This window comes from Caretta caretta, chromosome 1 (genome assembly GCF_965140235.1).
Source record: "Caretta caretta isolate rCarCar2 chromosome 1, rCarCar1.hap1, whole genome shotgun sequence".
NCBI lineage: Eukaryota > Metazoa > Chordata > Testudines > Cheloniidae > Caretta > Caretta caretta.
The window spans coordinates 347640098-347654417 of NC_134206.1; the positions used below are offsets into that span (position 1 = coordinate 347640098).

At 43.6% G+C, this 14320-nt stretch overlaps 1 protein-coding gene across 1 annotated transcript in view; it reads left to right on the top strand.

The window, feature by feature from the left end:
* Positions 1-14320, top strand: part of EXOC4 (exocyst complex component 4) — a 599812-nt gene that overhangs the window by 512637 nt on the left and 72855 nt on the right. The gene's annotated exons all lie outside the window — the stretch shown is intronic.

The following is a 14320-nucleotide window of genomic DNA, read 5'->3' on the forward strand; positions in this document are numbered from 1 at the left end:
GCAAAACATTGGTTTTATGGGTCCCACAGAAATTGAGGTGGAGGTTAATTTCTCTCTGACTCATGAGCCTGCTAGGTCCAATTGTCCGTTATCTAATCATCCAAGGTATTTTAAAGATGCATATTACCTTGCTATTTAACCGTCTTCATATATTGTTACAACAAGGTACACAGACCTTCTTCCTGAGCTAGCAGGGAAAGAGTTAAGTCTGGGAAAGGCCACAGCTGGGGTGCACTAAGGGGGGGCAGCGTCAGCTGGGAGGAAGGGGATGTCTGTCTCTCTCTCTGCCTAGGAGGGCAGCGTGGTGTGTGGTAAGAAGAGCCCTCTCCTATGAAACTCTCCATGGGATGTTAGGACTTTGTTAGCGCAGTGAGGGAGCAAGCACCGGGGAGAGGGTTGGATGGACTATTGGAGCCTGGAGAAAGAGTTGTGTGGAGGTGAATGTTTTGCTAATAAATCAGATCCCAGAGGTAGAGGTCTGATTTGAAACACCCTCCACCCAATCCCTGCTGTGTACATTTTGACTGAAAGGAAAGAAATTGAGGCATGGCCGTGCCAGGCACCCAGACTGGGGAGGGAGCAACACCCTGCCACAGTTGTACTTAAACTATTTGACAATATTCCTTTAAGTATATTAATTCAATTATGTCCTGTAGTTTTAACACTAGTCTATGGAGGATTGTGGAGGGGAGTGGGGAAGTACTGTTAGTTTTTTTTCTTTTCCTTAGGTTTCCGGTGACTCATTAGCTTAATTAGAGTGAAGAATCAAAATAGTGTCCTTCCAAAAACCTCATGCATATCTCTGTTAACACTGATTGATTCTGTTGTCTTTAACCTGCCACTATCTCTGCTGTGATTAGATGTCAAAAGTCAGGGTAGGGAGTGGGTGAATCTCCCCGTTAATATTCTTGTGTGGTTGGATAGACAAAAGAGACCTGATTGAGCATATTGTAGTAGCTTGGAACTTGGCAAGGACAGGAAGGAAAGAAAAGTCATGCCTCTCCTGATATAATTAGTTTTTGAAGCTGGGAAGGCTATTTGGCACTTGGCTGGATGTGAAATAAAATGTCCTTCTTGCTGTATAAAGGTTAGCATTTGGTTCATTACTGAATCAGGCTCGTTAGAGATAAAAACCAAAAATGTATTATTTCCAGGCTTAACTTTGAATGGAAAGAATAGAAAAGAATGTTAGATCTGACCACTGGCAAATCACAGCAAACCCCCCAGTCTTCTGTGTTGCAGCTGCTCTGTAGCACAAGGGGTGGCAAGGGTACTACATTAAAGAGGCAACGCGTATTAGGAGAGCTGTGAAAAAGAAAGCAGCGCCCGCGTTGCTCATCCCAGCATCCTGGGAGTTCACAGGGTGAAAATCATTTCACTGCAAACCTCAAGCTGAGCTTGTTTGAGGAGCTCTCCAGGATGGAGATGGTGATAGAGCAGAATGTATTTGGCTGCAGATCTCAAGTAACAAATCTGCTGGTACAATAAGGATAATTGGGTGACTTGAACTCCTCCCAGTATGGTCTTGTTTTGGTGTCAGAACTCCTAACTTTGGACCAGATTCTCAGACTGAAGTCAGTGTTGCTATGCCGATTTCCACCAGCTGAGAATCTGGCCCTTCTTACTGTGACAGTTAATTGTACTAGGATCTGATTTATAGCTTTGCACTAAATGAAAAGTGCCAGATTCTGCCATTCTTACTCTGGTCAAGTAGTGCCTTACTTCCCAAGTAGCCCTTTTCATTTCACTACAACTACTCACTGAATAAGGTACTACTCAATGTGAGTAAGGGAGAATCTGATCCTTTATGAGCCCATCTGATCGCTCTATGTATAGTTTCTATCTGAATATACTGCATAGTTACTTTGGGGAAATCTGTCCATGCGCTCAACTCCCACCATCTGTAAGAACAGAATGCTGGGGGGCGGGAGGTGTTACTGGTGTACTGGCGCATCATAGAGGGCAGAGCTGAGGTTGGATTGTGGGGATGGCATGAACCATAACTCTGTATATTATGGTTTTCAGAGGTTTGAGGTTAGCTGAACACAATGTTCCCGAAGGGCACAAGGTACCATCAGGCTAACTCTGTGTTAACAAAGATTTTGGGCATTTGGTTTGTTCTTTAAAGTATTTCTCTGCATCCCCATGTACCACAGCCCAACTCTCCCCCTCCACTGGGTCTGACTCCTTGGCAATGATTATCCAGCCCACAGAATGCACTGGCTGCATGTCAGTTACTTCACTGCCTCTGTATCATCTCCTGTCTCTCTGCTTGTCCACCACAGCCCAGTTCTCCCTCCTTAAAACCCTCCTTGTAGAGAGATGGGTGTTAGAATGGGACCTGCAGGTTGAGGAGCTGGGGAAAGAATGCAGGAACAGTCTAGAGACTAGCATGGAGTAAGTAGGGGCATTTTTCAGATGGGGTGACAGACCTGGGGGTGGGGGGAATTTGGGGACTCAACAACCCTCACTCCATATCTGACCCTCTCCTTTCTACGCCACTCTTCATTGCACTGCTTCAACACCCCACACACATTCCCCAATGTGCCAAGTGTGGTTTTACTGGTCCCAAAGGTGTTACACCACCATTGCTCTGACACTGATCCAGCATTCCCCCCATCACACCCATTGCTCTGACCGCCACATTCTCCCACTGCTGTGAGCCCCCTACTCGCACACCAGCTCCGTCCTCCTCCTTGCCTCCATGCCCCTGGTAAGCTTGGACAGGCAATGGGAGGTGGTGGGACAGTGAGGAGTGCAAATACAAGCAGGAGGCATGAGGGGGCAGGAGAGTGGAGATCCAGAGTCTCCTAATCTATATCTAGTGTATGGGGAAGGGCTCTACACACCCATCTGCAGCATAGTAGGCTCAGAGAGGTGTGAAGTCATCCATTCATCTCAATGAGATGATGTTCTCTGCTGAATGAGACCACCCCACAGAGATGAATACGGCATGAAACAATAGGTCTGCGATGTGTGAACTGCTCCACTCATCTCATTGGGTGTTCTCATCTTCCCTCCCTGAGCTGCCAAGCTTATGGGCCAGTACCATGCACTACTCATGGCTGTTCTCAGCTCTCCGTCCCAGTCTCGGTACTGTTGGGCATGGTTTGAATGGGGGACGGAAAAGTTATGAAAGCGAGCTGGTTTTTGTGGGGTAAAGCTGAAGCACCCGCTGCATCCCCCATTATACAGCTCTGACTTGTACCATTTCTCCTCTTACTCCCCAGCACTTCTTTGACTTCCCTTTTTCCCCTAGAAAAAATAGCATCAGGGGACGTACGAGCCTGGAATCCCTTCCCTACTGCTGGAGGCAGCATAGGCAAGGTGGGGGTCTCTACCCCCTAAGCCCCCTCAAACCTCTCCCTGCACTCTGCCAACTTTCACACCTCCTGCACTGCTCTAATACCCCTCCCCCACGTTCCCTAGCTCTGCACCCAGAATGTTATAAGAATATGGAAATGTTATGACCAGCACATATTAGGGCGGCTGTGTTTCAGGAACCGCTTGACCGAATGATCCTGCGACTTGCTTTCCTCTGATCACACTCAGTTCCATTGTTTGGATTGATTACATGACCGTAACTGCTTACTGGAGTATTTCATCTTCCCTCTATTTAATTAATGCTAATTTCCTGGACTCTACTTCTAAAGTAAAATCTGAGTCTGCCTGTGGTTTTCTAGAGCACTTTGAAATATCACTTTTAAACTGGACATTTCCATCTCCGGGCAAAACCTTCAACAGGAGTCCCTGCAGAATGCAGGCAGAGAGGAAGGAACATTTACCACACACATCTTCTGAAAACTGCCAATGGTGGGGCTCACATGGTCACAGTCTATCACCTTGAGGCACCCAGTTACCGTGACAGTCTGTTCATCCTTTCACTCTAAGCAGAGCCCTAGTCTTGCTTTATATGAGCATTTCATTCTTTTTGGCTTGAACTACTGATGCTCTGGAGTTCCTAATTAATCCTGAGTAACTTATTCGCTATAACACAAACACATACCCCAAAGGGGCAAGAGGTGTCATACAGTAGCTGAAATAAATCCCAAGTGGATGAGATCAGTTTGGGGATGATTAGAGCCAGAGTTTGAGCCCAGGTGTGTGCAAAACAAAAAAATTTGAACAGAGGTAATTTTTGTAAACACATATTGGAGGGGCAGTGTCTTGGAAAGGTCTTGCTCAAGAGACCCCAAATTTGGACCACTAACCCTACCCCGCACCACCATGAAGCAGAGAAAAACAATCTGAGCTATTGCGTGGATTTTAGAGCACTTAGAATAGTAGACTTTTAAACTCTCAATCTTAATTATAACAGAGCTCCTGCTCCACTATAATGATTATATACAAATATACATCTGCAATTTGTTATTACTATAGATGTTTAAAATGCTAACAATCCTGAATGTAGCCGTCTTAAATTGACTGATTTCTTAAGAGTTGTGGCGGAGGTGGATCTCAGAGTAGTGGTCGTTAATGTCTTTACCAGTGCAAGCTGAGTTAATGATGAAGATACTCAAACCTCATGCCAGCTGATTGCCAGCAAAAGATCAAGGAATAAATCTCTCCTCCTTTTTTCTCCTCTCATCCATGTGCAACATGCACACTTGGTGTTGTTTAGTTGTTGATGTTTCCTTCTTCTGAAGTAGGCATGTAGGAATGATATCAGGAGAGCCAAATCGCACCTGGAGCTGCAGCTAGCAAGAGATGTCAAGAGTAACAAGAAGGGTTTCTTCAGGTATGTTGGCAACAAGAAGAAAGCCAAGGAAAGTGTGGGCCCCTTACTGAATGAGGGAGGCAACCTAGTGACAGAGGATGTGGAAAAAGCTAATGTACTCAATGCTTTTTTTGCCTCTGTCTTCACGAACAAGGTCAGCTCCCAGACTGCTGCGCTGGGCATCACAAAATGGGGAAGAGATGGCCAGCCCTCTGTGGAGATAGAGGTGGTTAGGGACTATTTAGAAAAGCTGGACGTGCACAAGTCCATGGGGCCGGACGAGTTGCATCCGAGAGTGCTGAAGGAATTGGCGGCTGTGATTGCAGAGCCATTGGCCATTATCTTTGAAAACTCGTGGCGAACCGGGGAAGTCCCGGATGACTGGAAAAAGGCTAATGTAGTGCCAATCTTTAAAAAAGTGAAGAAGGAGGATCCTGGGAACTACAGGGCAGTCAGCCTCACCTCAGTCCCTGGAAAAATCATGGAGCAGGTGCTCAAGGAATCAATTCTGAAGCACTTAGAGGAGAGGAAAGTGTTCAGGAACAGTCAGCATGGATTCACCAAGGGCAACTCATGCCTGACTAATCTAATCGCCTTTTATGATGAGATTACTGGTTCTGTGGATGAAGGGAAAGCAGTGGATGTATTGTTTCTTGACTTTAGCAAAGCTTTTGACACGGTCTCCCACAGTATTCTTGTCAGCAAGTTAAGGAAGTATGGGCTGGATGAATGCACTATAAGGTGGGTAGAAAGCTGGCTAGATTGTCGGGCTCAACGGGTAGTGATCAATGGCTCCATGTCTAGTTGGCAGCCGGTATCAAGTGGAGTGCCCCAAGGGTCGGTCCTGGGGCTGGTTTTGTTCAATATCTTCATAAATGATCTGGAGGATGGTGTGGATTGCACTCTCAGCAAATTTGCGGATGATACTAAACTGGGAGGAGTGGTAGATACGCTGGAGGGCAGGGATAGGATACAGAAGGACCTAGACAAATTGGAGGATTGGGCCAAAAGAAATCTGATGAGGTTCAATAAGGATAAGTGCAGGGTCCTGCACTTAGGATGGAAGAATCCAATGCACAGCTACAGACTAGGGACCGAATGGCTCGGCAGCAGTTCTGCAGAAAAGGACCTAGGGGTGACAGTGGACGAGAAGCTGGATATGAGTCAGCAGTGTGCCCTTGTTGCCAAGAAGGCCAATGGCATTTTGGGATGTATAAGTAGGGGCATAGCGAGCAGATCGAGGGACATGATCGTTCCCCTCTATTCGACATTGGTGAGGCCTCATCTGGAGTACTGTGTCCAGTTTTGGGCCCCACACTACAAGAAGGATGTGGATAAATTGGAGAGAGTCCAGCGAAGGGCAACAAAAATGATTAGGGGTCTAGAACATATGACTTATGAGGAGAGGCTGAGGGAGCTGGGATTGTTTAGCCTGCAGAAGAGAAGAATGAGGGGGGATTTGATAGCTGCTTTCAACTACCTGAAAGGGGGTTCCAAAGAGGATGGCTCTGGACTGTTCTCAATGGTAGCAGATGACAGAATGAGGAGTAATGGTCTCAAGTTGCAGTGGGGGAGGTTTAGATTGGATATTAGGAAAAACTTTTTCACTAAGAGGGTGGTGAAACACTGGAATGCGTTACCTAGGGAGGTGGTAGAATCTCCTTCCTTAGAGGTTTTTAAGGTCAGGCTTGACAAAGCCCTGGTTGGGATGATTTAACTGGGAATTGGTCCTGCTTCGAGCAGGGGGTTGGACTAGATGACCTTCAGGGGTCCCTTCCAACCCTGATATTCTATGATTCTATGATTCTATTAAGTATCAGGCCCGTGCTAGGGGCAGGATGCCAGATTTAGTTGGACCAGTCCTGAACCAGAATGTCAGGAATCAAGTGACTTTCTGCCACAACCATCTGTTGTAGCACAGCGGGAGGCAGGATGGCGGACTAAATGGCCCAATGACAATTCCTATGTGCCTAAAGCGACAGCTGTACTAAAATTGGCATTTAAGGGCCCTTTTGGTGGTGCTGAAAAGTGACCTTTGTGATTACGCAGTGTGGATTCAGGACAAATCTAGGGATCTGACTTCGGGGTGGGTTAGGGATCTTTCCTCACACCATTTAGACTCATTGACTGATCCCAGACATGAAGAGCTGTGTAAGCTCAAAGGTTTGTCTCTCTGACTAACAGAAGTTTGTCCAATAAACGATATTACCTCACCCACCTTGTCTGAGCTCAGGCTGAGGCATTCCTGCTTGCTAGGCAGTGTGCGGCCTAGGTCTATCATGGCTGCAAGTTGTTACCATCTGATGGCTGTTGAGTGGCCTATGTGAAATTAGTTTGTGGATTTCTGTCCAATCCCTGTGGAAAACATCTACATCAGAAAAATCCCCTTGTTGGGAATCTCAGCATTGAGGCCTAGAACTAAATGGGCACTAGAAGATTGAGTTCCTCTTCAACTTCAGGGAACAGTCCCTCCATCTGAAGCACAGAGGTGCGACAATTTGTTTGTGCTGCACTTGATCTGTGATTGCAGAGAAGTGACTTTTGTTCCCTCTTTCTGTGGATTACATAGACTCATGATTCAACCCTCAGAGAAATGGCTGTGGCATGAGGAAATTTAACACCTGCTTTCAGATTTGTTACTCCTGCAAGATGCATCCTCCATTGAAATGAACTTAGCAACAGTCCTGGCTCTGCTAATCCTTGTTACTGTTTCACAGCATACTACAAGACATTTGCTAATACACAATGCTACATTAGGCAACATAATTGAAACTGATTAGACTGGTCCAGGAAATGAACAAAGAACATTATGTGATGCATTATTCTTCTTATTTTATTATTTTAAGAATAAATTAGTGATCCACTGTCTTATGGTCTTGTGACCCCTTAGATGTGCAGCTGTCCAGTGCTAATCTTGCTCTTCACTCTTACAGATCCCTGAGATCAAGTGAGATATTTTTTTCAAATCTCAGTGACCCTCCAATTTAGGCCAGCATTAGAGAGGGCTGAATCCTCAGTAGTGTAAAGCGGCATAGCTTTGTTGATTTTTCTCGACTGTATTGCTGTGCAGAAGTTCAGAGAAATGTCCTCACAAGTTGAATCTTTGCAACTACTTTGCAACAAACAAGACCACAAATTCTGTAAAAAGTTATTGAATTTGCTTTTATTGGTCTTGTTGCAGAGTCATGTTAGAGTGATTCCTTTGGCAGAAAACGTCCACTCTTGTTGGTCTCTGTTTTGGTGCTTGGACAATATCTTGATGATCCTCAGACAACTTTTGGAACAGGGAAGGCAACTAAAGTGAAGCAAGGGCCTTTTTTCTAAATTCTTTTTGATAAACAAGAACAATATTTTTGTAGGATTATTGGTTTTGTTTCTTTCAATTCAAGTGAAAGGCTTCTGCCTTGGTAACTTTTGTATAAAGCTTTTAAATGTAGTCTCCAAGTCTCAGCCAGAGCTAAGCTAGAAGGTTGACTTTGTGGCTAAAGCATAGAGCTCTACATCAGGAAATCAAAGTTCTATTCCGCACTTGCTGTGTGATTTTAGGCAATTTTCTATACAGCTGGTCAGCGGGGGAAGCCCAGCCTTCCTTCTAACTAGCGTGCTGAGGGAACAGGGGGGCATCTTTTTCAACACACAAAGGAAATCCTTCTTTCTCACTGGTGTACTGTATACTCTGCAAGAATTGAGGGGTATCGGGGATGCCACCAAACATAGCAATTACAAATGTATATTTACTCTGAGGCAGCTCAGTCTCATGGGTTTAACTCAGAGCTGGGATCCAGAAACTCTTGTGCTCTTACATGTGGTCTTGGGCAAGTCGCTTAACCGCTCTCTGCCACAGTTTCACCATCTGTCAGGTGGGGAAATATCTACCACAGGGGTTGTGAAGAATAATTAGTGTTTGCAGAAGTGCTGCCTAAGTGATAAATATTATTATTCTGTATTATGCTTTCCACGAGGCACCACACATACGTTCACCTCTTGTCTGGCCCCTGATATTCTGGACCACTGGCTACAAGCTCCACACAGTGCTATTAACTGAAGTTTGAATTCACTGTGATGCCTATCAGCTAAGAGCGTCTGACTCTCACTCTGAAAAACTAGACCTTCAAGAGCTGCTGCAAAGCACAGTGTGGAAAATGACAAAAGGGACCTTGTCAGAATGGTAAATTCACTCCTGAGGGAATTTTTCCTCTTCCCCTCTGTAATTTTGCCCTTGGGGGGCTAGAGAGAGGAAAAGGGGAGGGTGACACTCAAATGGCCCCTCTTGTTTGCACAGCTCCCTGGACACATTCTCCCAGTGAACTGATTCATATTCATCATTTGCTGAAGGAATAATTGAAGCTAATTCCTTGGCCATGAAAAGGGAGAGAAGCAGTAAACAAATGTAAAGCTGTTGCCAAGGGCACACAGGAGGCCTCATTCCATCGCTGTTTTGTATTGATGTGGATACTTGGCTGGTTGTCAGCCCTGCTCTGACATGGCCAGAATGCCTTAACTAGCAAAGGTGATCTTGATTTGTCATGTCTGCCCTTCGTTGGCCCTTGTTTTCCTTTCACTATGTAAGTATTAAAGTAAGAGAGAGGGAAGCCTCTTGTCGCCATCAGATCACGTATTTCCAGTCTAAGTCTATGTGTGGTTTAATTTTATTAACATCTCATCCCCTGAAAAACATACATATTGCTTCTCCGGAAGAGGAGAGAGAACCCATTCTTTCTGCTGGATATTCATTTCAGGTGGGGGGCACTGTCTTCCACTGTGTATCCCTATATGTGCAATGCTAAGAACAGGCTATGCATGTTACAGAGTATCCAATAAAACAGAACAGATCTAAAGCCAGTCCTGGTATTAGAGAAAGAATATTATAGAAATAGCGATGACACAGCAGAGGGAAACAGAATGATACTTAGACAAGCGATATTTTGTTAGTCAGATGACTTGATCAGACCAGACCTGCATTCTTTGGCAAAAAGGAGATTAAGAGTAGACCCTATTGACCCACACACAAATCTTTATGGGAAACAAGAAGGTTGCATGTTCAGTCTTAACTTTAGTATTTCCTTACTTTTAAGTGCTTAGCTGGGCAAACATAATAGTCCATTAATGTAAAGGGGGAGGAATTATAGGAGATTGCATTTAATATGTATTGTGAAACCTGCCCTAAGCAGCCACCCAAAAGACCAGCAAAAGTAAGTTGCCTCATATAGCTGGGTGTTAACTGAAGGTAAAAAAAGAAAAAAAAACCCACTCTGGGGATCCTTGGGGATACTTTAAAGTGATCTTTTAAGACAGAGTTGCTTGTTGAAGGTTATCTCCATTGCAGATTTCAGTGTGTGTGTAATGATGGAATTGTGAGCTTGGATTTCTGCTGCCAAATAGATACATTTGAGAAAACAAGTGAACATATTTGCTGTACTTTTGCTATAAATTCCTACTAAACCATTGTTGTCTTAGAATAAAAGACTGTTTCCCATACATGCCAATCATAATTAGGAGCATAATTTCATTGATAGAGATACGTTTGTTCCCACCCCGTGTTAAAAATAATAAATATGCAATAGTGTGAGATGTAGATTTTATTAACCTGAGTTTGGGATGATCGAATGATTCATGTAATGGCTATACAGGTCACCCCAAACAAGTGCCAATAAAACTTTGTTCTTTGCTTTTTGTGTTGTGGAAACTGTTTTTGGAAAGAGTTGGAGTCCTTTGGGAACAAATTACATTGTAATCACTGTTTTGGGTAATGGCAAACTAGTGTTTCGTAATCCAACATTTCGCAAACTGTGGTCTGTGAAGAACTGCACAGTTACGTTGTACTAACTCCACTCCTTATTTCCAGCTGCTAAACCAAGTTAAAAGAAGCTAAAAATAGATTAAGTATTTCCTCTTATTCCTTTGCCAGGTAAAAAAGTTGCTGTAGTTGCCATAGGAGTGTTGTTCGATTCATAGACCTAAAGGTGAAAGGGACCAGTGTGGTCATCTGCTCTGACCTCCTGTATAGTGCAGGCCATAGAACTCACCCAAAATGATTCCTAGAGCAGATCTTTTAGAAAAACATCCCATCTCGATTTAAAATTTGTCAGTGACGAAGAATCCACTGCGACCGTTGGCAAACTGTTGGTTAATCTCTCTCACCATTAAATATTCATCTAGCTTCAACTTCCTGCCATTGCCAATGGGGCAAATGATTGTCCACCTGGGAGAGGAAAAAGTGTCGATGAGACGTACCCACTATTAAGATGTGGTACACTCCAGAAGACGTAAGAACATCTGTACTACCTACCAAGGCAGAGCTGAAATGAGATATTCCCTTGCTGTTTGACAAGTTACTTAAGTATAGGAGCATACAATACAGAGGACAGTTAGGGCGCTGGCCTTGGACTCGGGAGACGTGGGTTCTATTCCCAGCTGTGCTTCAAGACACCCTGTGTGACTTTGTGCAAATCATTTAGTCTCTCTCTGCCTTGGTTGTCAATCTGTAAAACAGCTGTTCTCTACCTCACAGGGGTGTTGTGGTCATAAACATATTAACGATTGGAAGGCACTTAGATGCTAGGGTAATGGGGGCATAGAAGTACCTAAGATGGAGACAAAGATATAACATAATTTGTAACTGTCTGCCCTTATGATCAATCTTGTTGGATCTCTTTCTCTGTCAGCCATGAAAGTGTGTTGGATGGGGAGCACAGCTGGTGTGGTGAATGTAAGTACCATAATGACAACTTCCAGGAATCTATTAGCAATGCCCAGCCTTTCCATAGGAGGAGCCTGGGGGGATTTAATCAATTCCAAACAGCCATGAGACTGATTAAAATCAGTCACATGCTGTAGAGAAAAAAGGAGCCAAATTCAACCCTGGTGTATTTCCACTGAAGTCAAAGGCATCCCCTTACCTCCCAATCCTCAGCATTAGCCAACAGACCTACTTCTTCTCAGACCATACTGTCAGAGACAACAGCTCTACAGCACCACCTTGAGGGATGTAGCTTTATTTTTGTTACATTCTCAAGCAAAATCCCTGAAAGTGAAGGGTTTGGGGTTTTTTTAAAATATTTTAATTAAATGTTTAAAATTTTAAACCCTATTCAGATTTATATGTCGTTTAATAAATCAAAAATAAGTGCAGTGAAGCTACTTAAACACATCTAGTTTGAGGTACTGGCAGTGTGACTGCTTGCATGGTTTAAAAGACCACTGATGGAATTTAGAGTAGCAGCCGTGTTAGTCTGTATCCGCAAAAAGAACAGGAGGACTTGTGGCACCTTAGAGACTAACCAATTTATCAGAGCATAAGCTTTCATGTCCATTTATTCTTTTGCGTAGAGACTATCCGGTTTGGCCAATGTGCATGTACAGTCTCTACGCAAAAGAATAAATGGACACAAATTGGACATCAAGAATCATAACATTCAAAAACCGGTAGGAGAACACTTCAGCCTCTCTGGCCACTCAGTAAAAGATTTGAGGGTGGCAATTTTGCAATAGAAAAGCTTCAAAAACAGACTCAAACAAGAAACTGCTGAGCTTGAATTAATATGCAAACTGGATACCATTAACTTGGGTTTGAATAGAGACTGGGAGTGGCTGGGTCATTACACATATTGAATCTATTTCCCTAAGTTAAGTATCCTCAAACCTTCTTGTCAACTGTCTAAATGGGCCATCTTGATTATCACTACAGAAGTTTTTTTCCTTCTGCTGATAATAGCTCATCTTAATTAATTAGCCTCTTTCAGTTTGTATGGCAACTTCCACCTCCTCTGTATGTGTGTATATATATCTTCTTACTATATGTTCCATTCTATGCATGAAGTGGGCTGTAGCTCACGAAAGCTTATGCTAGAATAAATTTGTTCGTCTCTAAGGTGCCACAAGTATTCCTGTTCTTTTTACTGATGGAATTATTTTCCCGCAGCTATTCATCTATCATTCTCAGTGGCATGAGTTCTCATTGTAAGATCTAGTGGCTGAAAGTTGAAGTTGGCAACGTTCAAGCTGGGGAAAAGATTTTAACAGTGATGGTAACTAATGATCGGAACAACTTACAAAGGGCTGTAGTAAATTCACAATCACCTGGAGTCTTCAACTCAAAACTGGATGTCTCAATAAGATACAGTTTAGCTCATCCACAAGTTATTGAGTTTAGATGTAGGAAATAATGGGTGAAAATCTCTGGTTTATGTTTTATCCAGGAGGTCAGACTAGGTGATCAAGATGGTCCCTTCTGGTCTGTATGTCTCAACCTGTGTAAGTGCTTAGTGGTGGTTTTACATGCAGGTAAACTTGGCAAGATTCTTTTGGAATCTGGCATTTAGGACTTTGCTGCGCTAGTCCTCTCAAGCCCTACGGAGAAGAGCATGGCAGAGGGCTAAAATAGAGTGCAGGAGATGATTGTGACGCAAACCTGAAAGACAATGAAACCTGAAGAACAATGAAAGTAATAGGTGGCAGGTTTAAAACAAACATAAGGAAGCCCTTCTTCACACAAGGCACAGTCAACCTGTGGAATTCATTGACAGGCTACAACCTGTGGCTCTCAAAGGCCAAAAGCATAACTGGGTTCAAAAAAGAATTAGCTAAGTTCATGGAGGATAGATCCATCAATGGCTATTAGACAAGATGGTCAGGTATGCAGCCCTGGGCTCTGAGTGGCCCTAAAACTCCAACTGCCAGAAGCTGGGACAGATGACAGGGGTGGATTACTCAATAATTACCTTGCTCTGTTCATTCCTTCTGAAGCATCTGGCACTTGCCACTGTCTGAAGACAGGTTACTGGGCTAGAGAGACCATTGGTCTGACAAGTATGACCATTCTTATGTTCATATCCTCTATGTTCTTATGACCCCTGGAAGAAGTTCTTTGGAGCTTATGTACAAATCAATGTGCTACGTAAACACATTTGTCTTGATTGTCGCTTTTCACCAAATACTACATTTGTGCTAGTAAAATAATGCAAAGCCTAATTTTCAAAGCTGTTTATTTGCCTCCTTGTTCTTTTGAGCTATCAAGCTCCAGGGTACGTTTCATTTGATGTATGTGTGTATGAAAAATGATTCAGAAGTTGAAGAGACTGACTTACAAGGGAAGATTAAATGAACTAAATATGTGTAACTTGTCTAAATGCCAACTACAGGGAGACATGAAAACAGCTATACATGCATCTGAAAGGTGTATTTGCCAAGGAGGGTCTGGAGTTGTTTGGAGTGTTGCCAGGAGAAGTAACTGAGAGTAATGGGATGAAGTAGAAAGAGTGCAATCAGGCAGAATATCTAAGAAAACTCCATGAGAATGAGATGAATTGGGCAGTGGAATTGTTTTTCCCAAAATGGATAGTGTCCACAAAGCTGATAGAAGCTCCAATAAATGAGATATTTAAAACTAGAGTGGACACACTCTTAAGAGCTGAGTGTAAGGAGCAATCTTACATTGGCCAAGGGTGGATGTTCAAAATCAGTGGCTCTCGACCTTTTTGGGCTCAGAACCTATTTGTAAATATTTATGGCCTATCACGACCCAGTAAAAAGTCTGTGGGTGGAGGCTTTGTTTCGGTTGGGTCATGGACCCTGGGGAGGGAGTTTGGGTCCTGCCTGGCACTC